The 14,354-nt window shown below is 43.1% G+C and overlaps 1 protein-coding gene across 8 annotated transcripts in view; it reads right to left on the bottom strand.

Moving 5' to 3' along the window:
* Positions 1-14,354, bottom strand: part of mgat4c (mgat4 family member C) — a 128,623-nt gene that overhangs the window by 72,888 nt on the left and 41,381 nt on the right. For 3 of the 8 annotated variants that reach the window (XM_058076701.2, XM_058076702.2, XM_058076705.2), the window contains one exon: positions 5,964-6,038. The exons of 3 other annotated variants lie outside the window; for them this stretch is intronic. The gene's annotated coding sequence lies outside the window, so the exon portion shown is untranslated. Of the gene's footprint in view, positions 1-405; positions 1,215-5,963; positions 6,039-14,354 lie in introns of those variants that run through there. 2 more of the 8 variants (XM_078790769.1, XM_078790776.1) reach the window with 2 other exon arrangements.

Genomic DNA, 14,354 nt, shown 5'->3' with positions numbered 1-14,354 from the left:
TTGCTACATGAGACATGAAAGCCCCGTCTCTCAACCACAACAGGAAGCGGAAAAAACCCCGTCCCTTGCGCCCACCCCTTCATATCGTGGCCAAGGCTGACGGCGGGTTCCGTCCATGTGGGGATTACCTCCGCCTCAATGATGCTACCACGGCCGACCACTACCCTGTTCCCCATGTCCAAGACTTTTCGGCGCACCTTGCGGGCTGCACCAACTTTTCGAAGGTTGATTTGGTGCGGGGCTACCACCAGGTGCCCGTACACCCCACCGACATCCCAAAGACAGCTGTCATCATGTCGGGGTCACCAGGGAAGAGTGTCGAATTTGGGATTAGTAGTAATTAGTAGGATTTTTTTTACTGTACTTAGTAGTTACATGATCAATATGTTGTTTTGCATCACTTGCCAGTTGAAATGAAGCGTGCCAGAGTTTGTTTGGATCCGAGCGGTCGATTTGGCCCACATTGGGTTTGATTATTGTGTTCACACCTGACCAAACAAAGCACATCAAGTGGTACAACAAATTAGTTCTATGAAAAGTAAAGACAAAACGTTTCTGGAGGGGGGGGGGGCAATTCAAAGGGGACAAACATGTTTGTATAGGAGATTAAACATTATATAGTATGAAAAATGCCTTTGTTGTTCTGATGGTTTTTGTTATCTCCCAAAGGTTCTGCTTGGATTGTGTTTCAGTGGTTCTGGTGACAGTCCCGCAAGTTCTGGATCCTGCCTGGAGCTGGGCCGCCGTGCTCCTCGGAGGCGTTTTCTCTTGATCACATGACAGCTCTACATTACGCATTCAGTCTGCCCTCCCTCGACACAGCAGCACAATCTTACTGTCAGTCCGCCAGCAGCGTTGGATGTCGACATCCCGCGAGGTCTCTTCTCTTGTCGGACTGGGAGAGATATGCACCTCAGTATGCGGCGGAGACGGCCAAAATCACTTTCTAGTGCACTGATGTTGCAAATTAAAGCTAGAAGAAACATTTCTCTTCTTGGCTCAGTGCCTTCACTTGTGATTTGGAAAGAAATGTACAATGTAGAACCTAGAGAAAATGGTATTTTTTTTAAGTCTGGCGTCCAAAGTGCAACTGACAGCCATTGTCCACCCACAGTTCTTTTTTTATTAGACCATTGCATATTATTAAAATAATAATTCATTATTAATAAGATATATAGTAATCCCTTGCCGCTTTACGCTTCGGATTTCATAGCTTCACTCTATTATGTCTTTTCTAAATGCCAACATGTGAGACTATATCTACGTATATCTATATCTATATCTATATCTATATCTATATCTATACCTATATCTATATCTATATCTATATCTATATCTATAGGCTGGCTCAGATTAACGTAGGTATGAGAGAGTACACCACTATCTGTATCTGTTTGCCCATCTAAATTACAGTATCTGTATTCGTATCCGTACTCGGAGTGGGTGGGAATAAACCGTAAGTGGGTGTGGTCTGACCAAAAAATGGGAGGGGCTTGAAACAGGGCTTAAATCTGTACATTATTTTAAGTCTGAAATATAGTTGGATTGATCAGAAGTTGCTATATGTATTGTTCATTATTCAGCTATATGTGTATGTGATCATTGCTACTTTGTATATTTGTATATACAATATACTTATATATATATATACTATATACATTTATATATATATATATTTATATCTACTTTGTATATTTTGTGTATATTTGTATATATTATAATTATTTCATGCTGTATATGAGCTGTGTGAAGTTGGTGATTCATGCAAAAATGGCAATAAACACAATAAATTGTCAGCCTTGTTGACACATATTTCTCTGAAAACGTGTTCAGTACTACAAGCAGTTTGCCAACTGACTTTATATCACCAGACAAGCCACCTGGAACAAACAGACAAAAAACACCGTCGGTGACTGATGCACGATCGTGCCCCGCTGTCTTGTTAAAAGCACTGTGTATTTTATGAAAATACGTTTACGATTGTAAGGTGCATACTGCAACGTATTGAGAGGGGTGTAATATTTTAGCCATATTTTAGTAATATTTTAGCCATACATACAGGATGCATGTATCAAGTTTCTTGGTGTAACACATGTGAAACAAATAAACATCCCCAAAATGCTATATTGGGATAATACATGTCAGGATCCCACATATGAAGTGCAGGTCTAAGATTTAAGTGCAAAGTTACAATGACATCTACTCAACAGAGCTGTATCCATTCAGTTCAGACAGAACATTGTAATGTGAACAAGACTGAGGGCGAGCAGATCTTTGTTTTTTGCAAACATTGGGTGTGTATTTACATCAGTGATTGACATATAATGTGCATATTTTGGAGTTGGAAGAAGGAATAATGGTGTAACATGTGAATATGAGTCTTGTGTCGCTGTGATGTCTCGTCAGCTTGGACAAATATGAAGGATTTCTTTCTGAAAAGGTAACATGATGAGCGTGCTCTCCTCCAATAAGACAGGCTTTGACCTTCTCGCTGAAGCTCTGCGCTAACCACAGCAGTGAAAATGCGACAGGATGATTGCCAATTTGCAGTTGGCAAAGTGGCATCGGCCCTTGGAGTCCCAGGCCCACGACAAACATAAACAGTCAGCGAGCCGCACTTTGCTACTCACCGTGGAGAGCAAAGCACACAAGGTGGAAGCCTGCCTGCCGCGCTCATAATGCCGCTTTTCTATTCCTGCTGGATACGGAGCTAATAAGCACTTGAGCGCCCCTAGGAAGAACAGCTGGCTGTGTTTTTACAACGCCGCCGCTCCGTCAATCCACGCCGCTCCTCATTCATCAGCAGCTGTTAGCCACGCATCCTCGACCTAATTGCTCCTCACTCTCGGGCAAGCGTGCAGCATTTTTCACCAGCACTTATCTTAGCCAGATTAATGCTTTGTGCAAACATGGAGGTCACTTCTTCTTCTGAACACGTGCATGTGCACAGCGCAGCCAGTTATATTGCAATCGCTCCTCCACAGTTACACTTGACAAAAGAATGGAAAGAATAAATTGATTTAATTAATTTGCTCCTAGTGGAGTTTGCATGTTCTCCCCGTGCATGCGTGGGTTTTCTCCGGGTACTCCGGTTTCCTCCCACATTCCAAAAACATGCTAGGTTAATTGGCGACTCCAAATTGTCCATAGGTATGAATGTGAGTGTGAATGGTTGTTTGTCTATATGTGCCCTGTGATTGGCTGGCGACCAGTCCAGGGTGTACCCCGCCTCTCGCCCGAAGACAGCTGGGATAGGCTCCAGCACCCCCCGCGACCCTCGTGAGGAAAAGCGGTAGAAAATGAATGAATGAATTTGCTCCTAGGGTTGCACGGTGGTCGAGTGGTTAGCGCGCAGACCTCACAGCTAGGAGACCCGGGTTCAATTCCACCCTCGGCCATCTCTGTGTGGAGTTTGCATGTTCTCCCCGTGCATGCGTGGGTTTACGTGGGTACTCTGGTTTCCTCCCACATTCCAAAAACATGCTAGGTTAATTGGCAACTCCAAATTGTCCATAGGTATGAATGTGAGTGTGAATGGTTGTTTGTCTATATGTGCCCTGTGATTGGCTGGCGACCAGTCTAGGGTGTACCCCGCCTCACACCCGAAGACAGCTGGGATAGGCTCTACCACCCACCGCGACCCTCGTGAGGAAAAAGCGGTAGAAAATGAATGAATGAATGAATAATTTATACCACACATTATACAGAGAGCAGGTAATACATTGTAAACATGACCATGCAGATACAGAAATGACATGTTGTCATGAGACAATGCAGTTTGTTTCATCAAGGAACAACGTATAGACCCGTAAGTATGCCATTAAAATAAAATGACGAGGTGTCCCCCTAATATTGGGGAGGGGGACTGTATTGACTGTTTAGCCCACCTGAAACTATTTCTCTAGGTCTCCCAAGTGTTGACCAGATTGCAAGTCGTTTCAAACTTAAGCACAGCACCTTGACGGACGCCATGTTTCCCCATGGAGAGGAACAGCTGTTTGTATCAATCTTTAATGAAGAACGTGGAGAATCACCTCTGTCCTTGATTTAAGCTCAAGCACAAGTCTCAAGAATGTTAACGGCCTCGTTGACTGGAGTGTGCCACTTAACAACGGTTAAGAGTCAAAAAAATGGCGAGCGGGGCAGCATGAACACGTCACGGCGCTACTCCACTTTAAATGCTCTAAAAAGTGAAATAACGTTTGTCAAGTTCTCTTTGCATGAGAGGGAATTGGAATTCATTGAAAGCCATAAAGTTCAGCCTTCGCTCTAACAAGCTTTTTGGATGATTCACACTATCACACACACTCAGACCCTATAATCAGTCTTATTAATGGCATCAAACACTGAAGGAAGGATGACAGCCGCGGTCCAAAAGAAGACTCAAAGAGCTTGTCGGAAAAGCCAATAGTGGCAATGACTTCCGCTCATTCACTCCTGAAATAGTTGAGTTTCCCCTCGGCTTACAGCTTTGGGTTGGTGTGTGTGTGTATATTGAGTGCATGTGTGTGTGTGGGGGGGGACTTACAAATACAGCAGATCCCTGAATATGTGTGATTTAACATTCACTTTCCTTATATTTGTTTTTTGTGGGATAACACATTAATGGTTTTTCTCTCTGAAAATAGGCAGATTTTTCACATGAAACACATTTCCTTCACCTTAAATCAGTAATCATTTATCAATTTGTGATAATAAAACATGAGACATTTTAAATCATAATAACACAGCATACATGTAACAACATGATGGTGTAGTATACGATGGTGGCAGCCAATCACAGGGCACATATAGACAAACAACCATTCACACTCACATTCATACCTATGGACAATTTGGAGTCTCCAATTAACCTAGCATGTTTTTGGAATGTGGGAGGAAACCAGAGTACCCGGAGAAAACCCATGTACGCACAGGGAGAACATGAAAAAACTCCACACAGAGATAGCCAAGGGTGGAATCAAACTCGGGTCTCCTAGCTGTGTGGCCTGTGCACTAACTACTCTATATTTTACCAAATAATAAATACAACTTTTATTGCAAATGTTGATGTGAAATCACAGGAGAAGGTCAACGTCAAGCTGGCGGAAGGGTTGTAATCCCCATGAATTGCGGGGCTCAGATATATGAACAAAAACACGCAAACATGCATGCACGACGCATAGCCAACTGTGAAGGGATCGCTTAACTGCAGTTACATTTGGGGTGCACACGTGCAGCGTATACCAGGCTTGGGGAGGCGGCGCATGCACCCACACACACACACACACACATTAATGAACATTTATAAATGTGTCCATGTAGACACCGACCTGCTGCCATGGTAATAGGTCATGCAAACTTTCAGCTATTACAAACACTTCTCTTAATGCCACCCGTTATTTATTTAGGAGCTCCTCAGGGTTTTGCAGCTCAGCAAACTAGTTTGCATGTGCTGTTTTTGTTCAAGCAATTCCATGTTGTTTGTGGACAAAAAGCGCTCACCGGAAGAAGCTCAGTGTAAACAGCGAGTTTCCCCGCACACCAGAAACAAAGAGGGCTGTCAATATGGCCGCAGGTTTGCAATTGTTCTGCTTGGCGACCACCGCTTGCACACACACACGCACACAGACACACACACACACACACAGAGTGAGAAAAGCAATAATGTCACCAAAGTGCAACTGTTGCCGGTCAATATTTTCTCTGGCAGATAAAGCCTGTGGGCAGGAACATTCCAGCAGCGAGCCAACACAAACACACTTTTGCAGTTTCAATCTGTCACAGTGTGTGAATTCGGCGCCAGCAGGGAAACAAACTTAGATCTACAAACGCTCGTCTCGCCACTTTGCTCTCCCTTGCCGATAGATCGTCTAAATATCCGCTTTCGGCCCAAAGATCAGAATGGCATCATCATTTTGCAGCCAAAAATGTGAGTCACACAGGAGAAAAACCCTTCCTCAGCTTCAGAGTTGAACACTTACCCAAGTATCAGGCGTGGTTGCAGACAGCTGCCTTCAGGTGAACTCGGAGCGGGAGCAGGAAGTCGTCAGCGGCACCTGAGAAGTGATATGATGAAGAACAGCCGTTTTATTTTCTGCATGCTGGGGGAGAAGATGGGAGAGACACTGACATTTTTCAGTAGTAGTATCTAGAGATGCTCCCATCATGGTTTCATGCTGTCGATGCTGTGAAATTGTCCGATACACGCAGTGATCACATAGATAAAATGTGTATTTTTAGATGTAAAAATCTGATAGGGCTAGGGCTGGTATAGCAATATTTTTTAAATATCAATATATACTTCAGGGCCGCACGGTGGTCATGTGGTTAGCTCCGGGTACTCTGGCTTCCTCCCACATTCCAAAAACATGCTAGGTTAATTGGTGACTCCAAATTGTCCATAGGTATGAATGTGAGTGTGAATGGTTGTTTGTCTGTATGTGCCCTGTGATTGGCTGGCCACCAGTCCAGGGTGTACCCCGCCTCTCCCCCGAAGACAGCTGGGATAGGCTCCAGCACCCTTGCAACCCTGGTGAGCATAAGCAGTAGAAAATGAATGAATGGATATTTACTTCAAGCACAATATACCATATGGTTGATATTGATATAGACTGGATTTGCATTCCCGCTTGGTTTTCACTTTGCGGGTAAAATGTCCGGCTATATATCGTATATCAATATTCAAGCATGCACGCTGGTGAGTCCTGTGCTGTATGATATTAAAGGGGAACTATGGAATTTAGACAAAAACATATTTGACTGACTTTTTCAAACTCACAATTTAGAGGATCCGCTGTTTTTTTCTAAGAGAATTAAAGAGACCCCCACGCACTGGTGGGCCACTTTTCCTCCTCTGAACTACTTTCTAATTTCCACCACATTCGATACCCAATCCAAAATGTGTGAGACTCATACAATGCACTCTGGATGTGGATGCGTTGTGCTTGCTGCTCATTGCCTGTGCAAGGTTTCTTGCACATTGGAGATTGTTGTCCCCGATTGCGGTTCTTGAGAACCACACGGGAGCTACATTAGCCACCCTTCGACTGATGATCACATTGCGAGCCTTGATTACTCACGACACCTTGACAAATATTCGCCTACCAACGGTCACACAATGTGCCACCCCGGCAAGACATTTTTCATGGGATGTTTTGCAGGGTGCAAAACTTACTGCACATCACTCTCACAATGACAGATAAGTCCCACACGGTAGACATGCGTGTTTTGGCTTTGTGTGAGGAAAGTGGGCAGGAGAGGGTTATGAGGGTGGATGCTGCAATGGGGCCAGAGGTGATCGACGGATGTGATCGGCATTATAATGCAAGCATCGACATATGCCAATACCTCATGTGATTATTTTGTTTGATGTATACCTGTTTGACTGTACTGCTACTGCCTTGTGTACAGTCATCCCTTGTTTATTGAGGTTAATTGCTTCTAGACTCAACCATGATCAGCACATTTCCACAAAGTAGGAATCTTTAAAAATTGAATATTTTCCTAGATAGGCCATAAAAAACAGGTTGACAAGTTCTAAATATGGTTTTTAACATTATTAGAACCCTCTAGACATGAAATAACACCCCTGTAGTCACCTTTACATTTGCATTACCTAATATAGTAGACATAAAAAGACAAAGTAAGCAATTTAAGACATAAATAAATGTGTTGCAGTGCAGGGGGAGAAGACAAGAAGTGATGTTGGGGGTTCAGAGTTGAGTTTTATCCTGCCGTATGTTACGACCACAACAGTAGCTTGTCTGTTGTCTGTTAGATAATTCAAAACGTGCAATAACAGCCTGTTGTTCTGAATTCCTTATACATTATTTTAACTCATTCAGCCAGTTTTATGTTTGAAAATGCTACATTCATTCATTCATTTTCTACCACTTTTTCTCACGAGGATCGCGGGGGGTGCACCCTGGACTGGTCGCCAGCCAATCACAGGGCACATATAGACAAACAACCATTCACACTCACATTCATATCTATGGACAATTCGGAGTCGGCAATTAACCTAGCATGTTTTTGGAATGTTGGAGGAAACCGGAGTACCCGGAGAAAACCCACGCATGCACGGGGAGAACATGCAAACTCCACACAGAGATGGCCGAGGGTGGAATTGAACCCTGGTCTCCTAGCTGCGAGGTCTGCGCGCTAACCACTCGTCCGCCGTGCCGCCTGAAAATGCTACCTCAAATGTGCTTAGTTATGTGTATATATATTTTTTGCCAACTCCGACGGGAAGGCGTGGCATCATCACCATAACAGATAGGACTCCCCCTCCCGCGCCATTATTACCATCAGCCACTGGCAGATGAGACCACACAGCGATGGATAATAGGCTTTCCTTTCCTGCGGTGCTATCGCTGCCACACAGACGTGCCTCCATTACCATAACATTCGGGCCGTAATAAGCCAGGAGAGGCTTCACGTGGCGACCACGACTGTGCGAGGGTAGGTCAGTCGTGTCAGACTGTTTGCTAGCGCGGTGCTAATTGCAAGGAAATCAGGACGCCGCAGCAGTGCTTCCCTTGTTTTTTTCTTGGCCAATCTCTGCTTGGGCCACGTGATATTTTTAGCACAAGGTAATGAAACAAAACCTCCTTGGTGCTTGTCGTTGACTGCTTCAGAACATACTTGGCACCCTTTTTGGTCCTAGAAATGGTACAAAGAGTTACTTAAAAGTCAAATAAGTAACTTTTTGGGGTAAATTAGTACTTTGGACTGCACCTCAAGTTCAATGTCTTGTCAATGGCGTGGTGCTTTTCAGGGTTCAGGACTTTGAACCTCACAGATAGTTACTTGGCATCCGTAGATGAATTTCTACCAATGGACTCGAACTGTAGGTGTGTGTACACAGCTTGTAGCAGCTGTAGGATGGATTCTCAATAAAATCCACTTCAGTCACTTAATGTTTTTTTTTTTCATGAATTGTCGTTATTCTACAGGATTTCATGGCCTTTTCTTCTTGCCAAGAACCATTCACTATCACAGTAGCTTCGATGTTGTATGACAAAGGCCAGACTTTGCTCTCATTATTTGCTAAAACAATCCAGGACACAGGAAGGACACACGCCATCTGTCCTCTGAAGACAAAGGTTATATCATCTAAGGTGAGGCCTAGATAAAGATGCTTGTGTGAACCACAGTGAACCTTCAATCTTCTGAAAAATCCTCCTTAACCTTCTTAAACAACCTCCTTAAACAGACGTTCCACATGGTTAACAGCAATTGCTTAGAAAAGGGGCCGCACGTGGTTAGCACGGTAGGGTCTGTTGCAATACGATTGTAATGTAAAGGTTCTGCGTTTACAGAGGGAATGGTTTAAAAGCAACACATAACACAAAATGAGCCGGGCCAGTGTCTGCAATGATGATTGTTCCCACTTCTGAAGTTTAACCTTAACCACCCGCTTTTTAAAGTGAAGTTTGTAACGTACCAGAATTAAATAGGAGCCAGTGTCCAGCAGTCAATCACCTTTTGTTTTCTCAGTGACAATTACACATTCATACATATGAGCACACGTATGCACAAATATATGAATATGCACACCAACAGAAGTACACACCTCCATATGCGCACTCTCAGCACATGGGTGCTTCTCTACGCAATCTACCGTCTTATCCTTGATGTCCTTGTGCTGTTGGTATGCTATTATTACAGTAATAATGATGTCAAGCAGTGAGATTTTAATTATTGCAACTGTATGGCTGTAATTGTGTTTACTATCACGATTCATGTCTTCATTGTTACTATTGCTACTGGTAAGTTGGACCGTTTCATTTCAGTGATATAATCGCCATTGTGACCCCTAGCCAACATGAACTGATACAGTCCTGTTTGTCACTATTGTTGTTATGGGAATTGTTGTTGCTGCTGTTTTTGTCTCTCTCTTTATACTGTCCCCACCCCCAACCCAGCTTCTCTTCTTCTTCTTGTCTGTGTTTCTTCTTGCGCCGGTCCGGCTGCTCCAAAAACATCAAATAACGGCAAATAAAATTTCATAGTACAGGGAAATTGTAGCCAACACCTTTCCTGGCAGAGCAAATTTGTTTAGCATGTAAGGGCATTTAGATCAGCAATACGATCTGCCCCAATGGCTGGACAAGACAAAAAATAAATAAATACAAAATAGGAGCCAGTGTCTCTACAGCCCCCCTCCCACTCTCCATCCATCAGTATTTAATAAAGGTAAAAATCATGTATAAAAATGTTGACAATTTGTTTTTGGGGTGTCAAAAACATTCATTCATTCATTCATTTTCTACCGCTTTTTCCTCACGAGGGTCGCGGGGGTGCTGGAGCCTATCCCAGCTGTCTTGCACATTGGAGATGAGGCGGGTGTACACCCTGGACTGGTCGCCAGCCAATCACAGGGCACATATTGACAAACAACCATTCACACTCACTGTCAAAAACATATTCAGTGGAATCACATTATTTCTTATGGGATAATGTGTTTGGGGGCTTCATTTGGGGAGTTAAATCCCACCCTCGGCCATCTCTGTGTGGAGTTTGCATGTTCTCCCCGTGCATGCGTGGGTTTTCTTCGTTCATTCACACATTCCAAAAACATGCTAGGTTAACTGGCGACTCCAAATTGTCCATAGGTATGAATGTGAGTGTGAATGGTTGTTTGTCTATATATGCCCTGTGATTGGCTGGCCACCAGTCCAGGGTGTACCCCGCCTCTCGCCCAAAGATTGCTGGGATAGGCTCCAGCACCCCCGCGACCCTTGTGAGGATAAGTGGTAGAAAATGAATGAATGAATAATGTGTTTGGTTTTCATGCAGTTTTGTTTTCGGCTGACATTTAGGAATGGATTAATGACAGAAACCCAAGTTCCACTGTACCAAACTGTCTACTCTAACATAAATGTACATCATTGGGACATTTAGGGGTACAATGTGAGTGGTTCTACTTCTGTAAACTGTTTCACCTTTTACTTGTTTGACCTTTGTGGATCAGGAAAAGGCACAAATGATGCTTTTGGGATTTAGATTGCACCATGAGGAAAAGAAAACGACTGTACCACTATTTCCGACATTGTAGAGAGGCAAATGAAATATGTTAAGTATTGTAGTCTAACAGGAGAAAGGCGCAGATGTTGCCATTGTTCGCCTCATTCAGCAACCTCCTAAAACTTCCCTCATTATTGCCATCATTAGCGGCGCCATCGATACGGCGGGCAGCTGCCAGCAGACCTGATGTATGCGCCACGCTTAGACTAAACACCAATTAATTATCTGCTAGGCAATTATGCAGCATCTTTTTTTTCTAATTTAGTCATAACACCAAGACAGTCCCTCTCTTCCTCGGCATGCTTTCTGGACCGGAACTCACTTGTGATGGCAGAAATGATGGGGGCAGGTGTTCTGGACCGTTCCGCCTCGCAATGTGCGGGCATGAGTCATGATGCTGCGGTGTCAGCCTCTTTTGTTTGACTCCTAATTGGAGTAATTTATTGTGCTAACAGGATGAGCAGCTGTGGCTTTGCAGCTTCACCACAGTGACATCCGGACGCCTCGAAGAAAAGGACGTGACTTGATAAAAAAAAAAAATCACTGGAAAAACACAACAATGGAGTAAAAAACGCAAACATGTTTTCTCCTTGCTTTTGGCAACAGATGACGTTCAAGCCCAGCAAAAAGGAGTGAAAACTCTAATAACACTACATAATGAGCACCAACTGCTCATAACTATATTGCAAAATAATTGAAAAAATGTTAAAGACTTTGGGCCCCCCGTTCTCACCAATCAGGTCAACGGTGACCGGCGACAGTATTCCTCAAGGAATATGGTGAGCTACAGTGAAAGAAATCAGGTCGCCATGACGTCCCTTTAGGGCCAAACTCCCTATACTGCCTCTTGTGTCCTGGCTCTGTAGACAGGAAGCCCCGGGGAGGGACGCCAGCGCGAGTTAGATGGGGGAAGGCGACAACGTGAGGCCGCAAGGTCGCACAGAACCTGCTGGTGACTCACAGTGAAGAGCAACAAAAGGACTGTCGGCTTTATGACTTCACGCTTGGTACTTACTTACACACTCGCAACATGCGCTACACTTGCCTAAATTTAGCAACGAGAGGGACACAATGTTAGAAACACCTCTCAGTGTGACACAGTAGTGTCATATAAGATCAAAAAAGATTTTTGATTTCTTTTTTGTATTCATAGAAGTGCAAGTAAGGAAGAATGTGAATTGAGAACCAGCACATATTTCTTTCTGCATTTGTCTTTATAAAACTTTTTATTGCTCTTAAGAGTTGTGTTATTATCGCTCTAGTGATTCAAACTAATTTCCACTCAGGTCAATAATAGAGATTGTAGTGTATTATAATATGATTGATCTTTGTTGTTATTCATTCTATAGGAAGAATAGAACCTTTCGTGTATTATTGTTACTGTGTCCATGCAATCTCTTAGTGTTTTAAATAACATCTTTATTGCACTTATACTTTCTAATAGTAGCTTGTAAAGAAGCTCTCTTAAATAAAAAGATGCAATTAAAAGTGATTAAAAGAAAATAATAAATAAATAATCTTGGATAGTAGCAGTATGTCCTGCACATATCGTGTACATATCGTACTCACACAAAGCCGGTGGCTGAAAACCTTTTTCACTAAAGCAACCCGTAAAAGGTATTTTTGAAAAAAAAAAAAAAAAAAAAGATGTAGCATCACTATCTGATTTATTACTGTCCAAAACGGTGCTCATTTGTGTTACTCGTGGGTAAACTTACAAAATTAGCAGTGAATCAATCATTTTACCAACTGCACATACCGTATTTGTGTATAATTCTGTTCTCCACGTGCATACGTGGTTTTTCTCCGGTTACTCCGGTTTCCTCCCACATTCCAAAAACATGCTAAGTTAATTGGCGACTCCAAATTGTCCATAGGTATGAATGTGAGTGTGAATGGTTGTTTGTCTATATGTGCCCTGTGATTGGCTGGCGACCAGTCCAGGGTGTACCCCGCCTCTCGCCCAAAGTCAGCTGGGATAAGCTCCAGCACACCCCCACAGCCCAAGTGAGGATAAGTGGTATAGAAAATGGATGGATGTAAAACAATGTTACAATAAAATATACACATTTCTGAAAAGTCAGGGTACTATTGGTTCATAGGTTTTTTTGTTTGTTTTTTTTAAACCAAGTTATGACTTTGCAAATACAGTCAAAAACAGTCAAAATGACACCAGGACGTGTAAACTTGACCATATTTCTCCAGTACTAGCCAACTTACTCTGGCTCCCAATTTATCTGAGAGGAATGTTACTTGCCTACAAAATATTACAAAAATAAATAAAATACCTTAGATATAATTTGAAAAAATGCACAAACTTGTAGACATTGCAGTCAAACAGCAGAATAGAAGTGATGGGACAAGTAGCCGGGTTGAAGCAGGAATGATGGCACCCAATGGATGAGGGTGAGCACGCCCTAAATTGTGCATCGACCTTCAAGGAAAGACAGCTCACAGCAACTACGTGTATGTTAGTTTGTTCAAAATGGCGGCAAAAAAGGATTCAGTCAACCGTTGTTGTCCTGCTGAGGTGACTCGATTGCTCAACAACACCTTAGCAGAGCACGACCTCATCCTGAGATGACAGGTGAGCTCGCACAAACAGAAGTTAGAAGTTCCCTTCTCCAGCCTCAAGAGCTCCTGTGAAGCTTTGCACTTTTGTCACTCGGACAAAATAAACAAACGACTTTGCAAGCCGTCTGAATGTGAAATAGTTGTTTGCCAACAGAAGGTACTGACTTCTTGCAGAAGGAGGAGAATCGTGGCAGCAAAGAGCCGTAAGCTCTGTGGCCTCAGTGCTTCATGAGGATAAAGAGCTCCGACCTAATTAGCTGACTTTGTTAAGTAAAACTCCACATAGCCTCCCCCCTGTGTTTTCCCTCTACAACGTGATTACAGCTTTAATTAGCTGCTCGGAGACCGCCAACATCCATATTGTCACATTATATGGACAATAGTAACGGGAAGTGAAAAGTGAAGAAGACGTCTTTGCAGCGAGAACAGCTTGTATCAGATTTTGAAGTGTGTCCATGTGTCATTGATGTGGTCTCGATCTCATAACCCGGACCATATTTGGTCACCCCCTACTTATTGCAACGTCACACAGTGAAATTAAAGGGGGTGTCACCAGAGACAAAAACGACAATCACGGTGCCAATATGAAACAGGTACTTAAGTACACACACACACGCACACACAGTGCGACTACTACGACTATGGGAATAATAAACAACAACTACAGGGTCAGGCAAACTGATCTGACACATTTGTAGGTTAAATAAAAGGCAAATAAAGTAAAGAAACAAAAAAAGTGTTTTATTTTCGAAAAGTACATATGATGACAT

The sequence above is a fragment of the Doryrhamphus excisus genome, linkage group LG1 (genome assembly GCF_037039965.1).
Source record: "Doryrhamphus excisus strain RoL-2023G ecotype Guam linkage group LG1, RoL_Dexc_Guam_v1.1, whole genome shotgun sequence".
NCBI classification, from domain to species: domain Eukaryota; kingdom Metazoa; phylum Chordata; class Actinopteri; order Syngnathiformes; family Syngnathidae; genus Doryrhamphus; species Doryrhamphus excisus.
Note: the sequence above shows the minus strand (reverse complement) of the source record. Positions and strands in the feature narration are given on the sequence as shown.